The following is a 9655-nucleotide window of genomic DNA, read 5'->3' on the forward strand; positions in this document are numbered from 1 at the left end:
AGCAGCAAACCTAAATTTCTGCATCAGAATAAAGTCCACTATTCTCACTTTAAGTAAAATATTCGAGCAATCACTTCAACACGACATCTTACAGCCGAACGGAAAATAGTCAATGGAGTTGCGTAACCTAGCTCCTGTAACAGACATTCTCCACACAAATATCAACCAGTTTTACTGATCCATAGTTTGTAAACTATTCAAGCATGTAGTGTTTATACAAATTTTCTAAGTTTGGAATCAAACATTTTTCATCCTCTTAACATGGTTTTCCCAGAATATTCCCAAGTTAAACAGTCTAATCCCCCTTCATTGATCTCGTGCGGTTTTTACTGTTTTTTTTCTACGTACTTCTGTCAGAACGTCGATGAGTTGGCGTTTTTTGCCAATATAAATGTCTGTTCTTTCCAAATAAAATTCAGTTGCCAGTAGCGCGTCGCCCTGTGTTTTTTTTTGCGTGTCATCGTTTCTTCGCCTTATTCCCAAAATGTATCCCCAACTCGCCCAAGTTTCAATTTTGTTGAATAGGAATCGCGTGCAGACTGCTTGACTAGAAGTATTGGTAAGGGAGAGGAGAACAGATCATGTGATAAGGAACGTTGGCGAAAGGTGTAATACCAATATAAATGCACCGAACGCAAACAAGAGATATTGCCCACGGGGTAGGGGTTGCTCAAATAGCGACTAATATTGTTATACAAGAAATTGGAATATACATGCTCACGACCATTCCATTCACGGGCAAAAAATCGAAAGTTATTCAAATAATTGCTGCAGCAAACAACGAAAGGGCGGGAAAGATGCGCCAAAATATATGTGCGGGTTCTTGCCCATAATGCACGGCAGCGACAATGTCGAATAAAAGGAGAAACAGATTAGGTTAGGCAAAAGACAAGTTACGTAAAAGCAAAATAAACACAAATGAGGAGAGTGCAATGATAAAAACACCACTTTCGATTAAGCCGACGCAGGTTGTTCAATAAAACTGCGTTCGATAAAACGGGCATTTCTCACATAAAATGGCGTTATATAAAATGGCGTTTTATAAACAGTCAAGGAATTACTATAAAAACTCCTCCCCTTCCGCGAGCTTAGAACAGTGCATCGTGGGGTCTTGGAAAAACTTTTTTATGCCCGTGCTAGAGCACCGTTGAAATCAAGCCAGTGCCCTGATTCCTATACGATCGCTATTCTCTACTAGCCATGGATTATTCAAGGTAAGCTTTACTTTGGATTTTCATTGTCGGAATGCAGGCTACTCCGCAGCAAGTCACTCGTCTACCATGTCACCTGAACAAGACGAATGGCCGTTCTTAGGTACCTTCACCAATAAAACAACTGATACTAGTGGTGTGGATCCCGTTTGCGGATTTCAAGGCAGAATTACACTTCGCAGTATTCACGGTAGTCAGTACTTAATGCATGACCTTTGTTCGCAGAGTTTTGCTAGGGTTGAGATGATAGTTCTTTAGAATGTGCGTCTTTGTCGAATGGTTTCTTCGGTAAACACTATTCTGATTGAGTGAGAAAGCCGTACTTCAGACAACCATCAATTTCGGAAAGTTGAAAAAGCAACAGCTGGTGCAGATTTCGAAAGTTGCGCTGTGATGATTCGCCCTTGCACAGGGTAAGTCCGAAGCACTGCGCGCTGAACAGTAAAAACGGGTCTTTCAATACCCGTTCTCTTCATGTTATTGGGCCGTCGATGTCACGCGTCAAGCGGTGCAGGGCAGTGCACTGACAGTTAAAATTCCAAAGATGAGAAGTGCTGCATAATGATGTGCGTTGTCATGGGAGAATGGTTTACCTCAACACGTAACACATCTTGGTGTCAAACTTATAGCAGCACTAGGTAATCACACGAAGTGGGCATGCAAGCAGTTAAACAAAGGATTCTCCAGCAATGTCCAAATACTTAAAATGGCATTCACTATTCCACTTTCTAGTTTAGCCAATACTCACCTGCCGAAGGAATCCATGGCTTTTTTCAGATTAAAACCTACAGGAGTGTTGCTAAAGCTGCCGATTCCATAAAATAGTTTGTTTTTCTCTCGGTTTTGACCAAGTACTGACCGGAAGTTCTGAAAAGAATAAGTGTGGTTAGGCATCAGGTCAAGCAATATCCCATCTGCAATTCGTCTACGCATGTTTGTTCTGTCTTTGTGGCCTTTCCGGTCTAAACTATATCCAAAGGCACAAAAGGTTCACAATACGCTATACTGCCGTCAGTACTTCAGAGTATCTCGCCTTTTCTTTTGCTGCTATTGCATTCCGTTTGAAATGGTCTGTAAGTAAAACAAACACGTTCTCTATTTTACTCTATTCTACTTCAAAGTTGTGGAGATCGGGTTGAAATGTAAGTTTAGAGTTTTGCAAGGTATGAGACTTTTGGAACAAACCTAAATTCAGGCACCTCACCGAATTAACGAAAATCGTCCGGCATCTTGCATGCCACGCGATTAGCGTGTTACCCTTTGGTGTGTTTTTGTTGTTTTTATGGAGAATGTGTTGACTTGTGTTAGGGATTTGAAAGGCTGCTGCAGGTGACTTATTTGTTCCTTTTTGTGTTTTTCCCGGCAGTACGCCGGAAGGGGACCGCTGTAGGACTGCTGTTCCCCAAGCTAGTGATCAGCACCGATTCCCTGTTTTGACGGATGCTTCCCCTAGGTTACTTTGTGAAGCCGGCCAACGAGTGCGTCTCTAATATCAACTGACGGTGACGGCAGTTCTTGTGGAATCTCGAAGAGGAAGGATATGCGCCTCCAGCCAATGGAGATATACGCTCCCGGCAGAGCTAAATTAGCTGCGAGCTCTTTCGATGGGTCGGGGTTTTAAATGGGGAAACGGGTGGTGGTGTACGTACGGACCACAGTAGGGGGGGTGTGCGTGAACTTTTAACAGGTCTACGGCTGTGGCCAAAGCGGCGTAAGTGAATCGACGAGGCACTTTTCAACGAGGCACCCTAGGTCCTGGAATTCGATTGCGTGCGTGAAGTGTTGACGAAGAACGGAAGTGTGTCTTTGTGGCACATAAAAGCTGGTTGAATCGTAGAAACAATGTTTTTAATATGACAGTTCCGAGCTTTGCTTCTTGAACGCAGCGTTTTTCTATCTGCTTGCGCATTCGTTCACGGGTGTTTATTAATAACTTAACATTTGTGCACGAGAATGATACTGTATCAGGTGAAACTTTGTGTACGAAACTTTAATTGAATGTTCTGTGGCCAATCGCTGGCTTAGTGAGCAATAATTGCTAGGCCTTGCTTACTCGCTGTTGCTACATCAGTTCGGTTGTTGGGTTTTTATGGTAAAACCAAAAAATTTGGTGGTTGAGGGAGAGGGGAGCCACGCTTGATGCGGCAACTACCCGAAATCTTTTCTCTGATGGGCGCTATCAGTTGCAAATGTTTCGGGTACACAAATTGTACATTTTTGGACCTTAAAGTGAAGTTTCATCGCCATTGGTGCATGTGAACGAGGCAGGAATGACGTTCATCATCTTTGACTATAGATGTTGTTCCACCATCATCATCATACACAGAATAAGTAGGTACACGGCTGGAGGAAGGCCCATCCAATTGGCTTCAGACAGCTTCTGTTCTGGTCTGCTCAAATCCATGATTTGCCTCCGAATTTCGTTATTCCGTCCATCCATCAAGTTACTGGCCTTCCCCTTCTTCTACACCCGTACCGCGGTACCCAGTCTGTTTGCGTGGTGGTCAACCCGTTGTCAGTGTGCCTGAGTACATGTCCTGTCCTAGTTAATCTTTTCTTTATTCGAAAGATGAAATCTGGTCTATTCTGTTCCCTCTTTCAAAAAGCTCGTTTGCTGTCCGTAAGTGTTACTTCTGTCGCTATTTGTTGCATTCTCCGTTCACCCTACGTAACTTGGCTTTGCAGTTTAGTAATGAGTTATGTTGGCGCACATTATGTCAACACGGGTAGGGTGATTTGTGGTATATTCTCCTTTGAGTTATCAGGCTAGCTTGGGTTTCAATACGTAGGACAGTCTGCCCAGTGCACGCAAGCAGATGCGTTTCCTGCGTCAGATTTCTTCTAGTTTGGAGCAGCACTAATACTGTTACCCGTCGATTTGTGAGTGAAGATGACGAAGACGAGGGACGTTTTTTGGGGCTCTTGAAAGAAGACGAAGGTCCGGTCAGATTCCCGCCTGTGTTGCTATCTACAGTAAATACTGAGAATAGGGTGAATACGTTGTGTTCCCTATTTTATCCTCGTAACATCTTTTGGTGGAGTGTGCGGACTCATTCCCCTCCGGAGCTTCAGCTCGGCGTCGTCTCTCCTTGGTCCCAAGGGTGCAGTTGGGGTTCCAAGCTCTAGCAGCCATTACGGAGCTACGCAGCGTGCACACATATTCTGTGACAACCATGGAGCAAGGCACTCAAACATCCCCGTCAATGGCTCTACCTCCCATCGTCCTCTCCCAGCCGCGTGACCCCAGCAGCGTATTATCGGAGCCATTCTCCGGCTCCGATAGCATCGACGTTGACGACTTGCTGAAGATGTATGAACGCGTCAGGCTTCACAAAAGGTGGGACCAGACAATCATGTTAGCCAATGGTATTGTTACTTAAAATAGCCCGCACTTGTCTGGTACGATACAAACGAAGCGACCATCACAAGTTGGGACGAGTTCAAAGAGGAGCTCAGGAAATTGCTCGGCCAGTCTACGGGTCGCCAGATTGCTGCAAAAACGAGCTTGCTTCCCGAGCCCAGTCTGCGACGGAACCCTGCGTTTTGTACATACTAGACGTCCTGGATTAATGCCAGAAGGTTGATGGCAACATTCCCGAGTCAGGAAAAGTCGGCAACGTGCCTAAGGGCATTGCCGACGATGCTTTCAATTTCCTTGTCTTTAGGAACTGCGCAACTGTGGATGCAATGACTGCTGAATGCCGACGCTTCGAGGAGGCAATGAGCCGCCGGATCGGTCAGTACTTCGCCCGCCTACCGAATACCGCCCCTACATCGACGTGTAGGGAACAGCCCCTACGACATACCGAAGTGTCCCCCGTCTCTGGCATTAACACGACTTATCCGCCATGAGGTCGAAGCCATGTCCCTTGCTACTTGGCCACCGTATCTGGCTGGACCTGACGCCGATACTGTGCCACTTATTCAGATGGTCGTCCGTCAAGAAATCGACAACTTGGTCGCCCGGTCTATTTGCGCTTTTCATCATACCGACAACTGTAATCCTTGCCCCCGCCAACCTACCAGGCGTGAGTATTACTGTCCTCATGCCCGCAGTCCCGCAGAATGGCGCACAGCTGACGACCGACCAATCTGCTTCCGCTGCCGCGGCGTCGGACACATCTCCCCCTACTGCCGCAACCACTGGTACTCGCCTCTACGTTCTGGTTTTCTGAATTATCGGCCTTTTGGAAGTCCCTCGCATTGATTTCCGTCCAACCAGGCGCAAGACTCCTTCCCTGCGGATGCGTCAACGTCCCCACCTAGCCGCTCCCCTTCCCTTCACCGCCGCCAGTCACCTTCACCGCAAGCTCGCCGCTCGCCTTCCGCCGCCCATCGTCGAAAAACGCAATGGTGCAGGGCGAAGAGGTAGCACTGCATCGAGGACCACACCGTCAAATCTTCTGTCGACTGAATCTACCCGACCCAATCTTATCAATGTAAAATTCGATGACGTCCTAGTTCAAGCATTAGTTGACACAGGCACGCACGTATCTGTTGTGACTGCAAGACTTCGCAAAAATTGAAGAAAATAATGACGCCAGCGCCACCTCGCCTGGTGCGTGTCGCCTATAAAAGAGTCCCTCCTATACTGGGCCTGTGCACTGTACGCGTAACAATAGACGATCGTCCCATTTTTGTTTTGTCCATGTGCTGCCGCAATGTCCCCATGACCTCATACTGGTCCTGGACTTTCTGGAAGAACACACTGCCCTCATTGACTGTGCTTCAGGTTTCGTGCTCCTTGAACTTCCGCAAGCAGCTACAATGGTCGACTACTCGCGATGCCGCCTCCGCTCTAAGAAATTCGTTAGGTTATGGCCACGAGCTGCCACATGCGTGCGTTTCTCACCTTGTCGCCCGGTTGAAGACGGGGATTATATCATCTCGCCAATCATGGACATTTTGCTCGCACGTGACGTGAACCTTCCTCATATCGTACTGACTGTACAAAATAACCAAATTTGCATCGCTGTTCTCAGTTTTGGCCGCATTCCCCAAATCCTCCCAATTCGAATCTCTATTCCAACACTTCCGCACTTGAAATGCTCAGATATCATCAGTTTGTCTGCGTCCACGTCCCCATCATCTCTTCATGGTCCACACACTGCTGGGTCTCCGGACGACCCATTGACCAAATTATCCCAGCAGATCTCCCGTCTTCACAAGCGGGAGACCTTCGCCGCGTGTTGACCGTTTATCGTGACATTTTAAATCTCGGCAATCGTCCCTTAGGGCAGACCACTCTAGTGAGACACCGCATTAACACGGCGCCGGCAACGCAACCCCCATCCGTCGATGCCCTTACCATGTGCCTGTAAGCGAACGCCGAGTAATTTAACAGGAAGTTGACAAGACGCTAGCGAAAGACATTATCGAAACTTCATTTAGCTCAAGGTTGTCGCCAGTCGTCTTACCGAAGAAAAAGGATTACACCTGGAGATTCTGTAAAGATTATCGGCACCCGAAAAACATAACCAAAAAAGACGTTCACCCGTTGCCCAGCATCGATGATGCTCTCGATTCGCTTCACGGTGCTCAATATTTCTCATCGATCGACCTGCGTTCAGGATATTGGCAAATTACTGTTGACGACATGGACCCTGAGAAGACCGCTTTTACTACACGAGACGGACTTTACCAGTTTAAAGTCATGCCTTTGAGGTTATGCAATGCTCTAGCAACCTTCAAGCGCATGATGGACTCGCTCCTTTATGGCCTTAAGTGGCATACGTGGTTGTGCTGTCCTGATAATACTGTTTTCCCCCATCATTGGAAAGCCACCTCCAGTGCCTCTCCGCAGTTCTGGAGATTTTCCGTTGCGCCGACCTTCCACTTAACCCATCAAAGTGTCATTTCGGATGGCGACAGCTTACCATCCTTGATCAACTCGTTGACGCCACTGGTATTCAGCCCGACCCTGCTAAAATCCGTGCCGTCAAAGATTTTCTACAACCTATGTCTGCAACAGATGTCCGTAGCTTCATCGGGCTGTGTTCTTACTTTCGGTGTTTCATTAAGAACTTTGCTGATGTTGCCCGATCCCTAACGGACCTACTGAAACAGAACGTTCGCTTTCCTTGGGGACCTAAGCAAGCAGAAGCTTTCTCTACTCTCATCATCCTGCTAACCACACCTCCCATCGTGGCACATTTTGACCCTTCTGTTCTTACGGAGCTCCGCACAAACGCAAGCGGCTACCGTTTCGGAGACCCCTAACGGACCTACTGAAACAGAACGTTCGCTTTCATTTGGGACCTCAGCAAGCAGAAGCTTTCTCTACTCTCATCATCCTGCTAACCACACCTCCCATTGTGGCACATTTTGACCCTTCTGCCCCTACGGAGCTCCGCTCAGACGCAAGCGGCTACCGTTTCGGACCTCTCCTCACTCAACTACAGGCCCGTCACACCCATGTGGTTGCCTATGCCAGCCGCCTTCTCTCTGTCTCTGAGCGAAACTACTCGATAACTGAACGCGAATGCCTGCCTCTTGTGTGGGACGTAGCTAAATTCCTTCCATACCAATACTGTAGAGGCTTTTTTGTGGTCACTGACCATCATGCACTGTGCTGGCTTTCGTCGTTACGAGATCCTACTGGCCGCCTCGGACGTTGGGTTCTGCGTCCGCAGGAATACACGTTCTCTGTTGTGCACAAATTAGGAAAACTACACCAAGACGCAGACTGTTTGTCCCGTTATCCCGTCGATCAGCCCGACATCATCTGCCACGACACCGACGCCGTCGTTTTTTCATCTCGAATTTGCACCATTTAGCCGATTAACATCTACGCGGCGAGTCATTTCGGTCCCTAATCGACACTCTCTCCTCTAACTTCTCGGATCCACCGTGCCGGGTTTGTCACCTCCAAGACGGTACGTTATATTGAGGAAATCTCTCGTGCGACGGACCTGAGCTCTTACCAGTCACACGAAACCAACTTCGCCTAGCCATACTTCAATAGTTCTACGATCATCCAACAGCTGGACATCTTGGCGTAGCTCGCACCTACGACCGTATCAATCATCGTTTTTTGGCCGGGTTTATACCGTTGTGTGAAACGTTACGTTAACGCCTGCGACGCGTGCCAAAGCCGCAAAACACCAACTTCTCTTCCCGCTGGGTACCTTCAACCATTGGACATGCCGTCCGAACCATTTTTTTCAGTTGATCTCGACCTCTTGGGGCAATTCCCTACATTGACCGCAGGTTACAATGGGGTTGCGGTGGCCACTGATTGTGCCATAACCCGTGCTCTTCCTACCAGCTGCGCCGCCGACGTTGCGGACTTTCTGCTCAACGACGTCAGTTTTATCCACGGAGCCCCTAAGCAGCTGCTTAGTGATCGTGGCCGCTACTTCCTTTCCTAAGTGATCGATGACATTCTCCGCTCGTGCTCGACCAAACATAAATTGGCAACCGCTTACCATTCCCAGACAAATGGCTTAACGGAGCAGCTTAATCAAACCCTGACCAACATCCCAGGCAGCACAGGGCTGTTCGGCCTAAAACAGGCCGGTGTATTTTGGCCGGTGATTTTCTGTCCGGCCGCTTTCCTGCAGCCATGTTCGGCCCATGTCCAAATGTGGGCCTTTTGGCCGTATACGGCCGTACTCCCATGGCTGTCCAACGGCCAGTGTCCGTCGGCCAGTCGACCGGCTTACGGTCATACGGCTAGATTCCAGCCGTAAAGCTCCGGCCATTCCAGAGCCACCCGTGTACGGGCGAAGTACGGCCGCCGGAGGACAGCCGAGATGCGGTCGTCCGACTTCAGCCGGACTATAGCTACCGGAAATACGGCCGTGCTACGGGCATTGGAGTTCAGCCACAGTACGTTAACTGTACTGAGGCCGGTCACTGCATGTCGCGCAAGCAGATGACTCATTCGCGCAGTGCAGAAGCAGCACAAACCCAGCATTTTGGGTCTAATGCAGCCACATCAAAGTGAGCTCGCGCGCAACCACCAGCCGTCAAGCTTTCAGCGCAGCCTTGCTTAATTACCAGCCTCAGTTGACAGCAAAATTCATTTATTAAACAGTGCTCATAAATTGTCGTTCCTTTAATTTCTGTGCCTCTTTTACTGCTGAACACAGAAAATATTCAGTTCTTTGTAGAGCTTGAATAGATGTATTGTCCAGGTCCTGATATCCTCTGTGGGGCGGCTTACCTGTAATAAACGGGTAAAGAGGAGGGGGGAGGGCAGCGGAGGCCGCATACTTTAGTGCGTTGAACTTCATAGAGATAAACTGCGCCGCTTTTAGCCAATTTCTTTTAGGGCAATATTCCGGAACACTTTCATGCTATGACTACACAAACTATTTTTATAACAGTTGCTTGACCAATTTTGATGTATATAAACTCGGCGTGAATTCCTTTACGAAGCGTGTTAGTTCTCAACAAAACACTCAGGAGCATTTATCATAACTCCTTCACAAATAGTATGT

Source organism: Haemaphysalis longicornis, unplaced genomic scaffold (genome assembly GCF_048455015.1).
Source record: "Haemaphysalis longicornis isolate Haplotype H1 unplaced genomic scaffold, Haemaphysalis longicornis Haplotype H1 scaffold_8, whole genome shotgun sequence".
Classification (NCBI taxonomy): Eukaryota; Metazoa; Arthropoda; class Arachnida; order Ixodida; family Ixodidae; genus Haemaphysalis; species Haemaphysalis longicornis.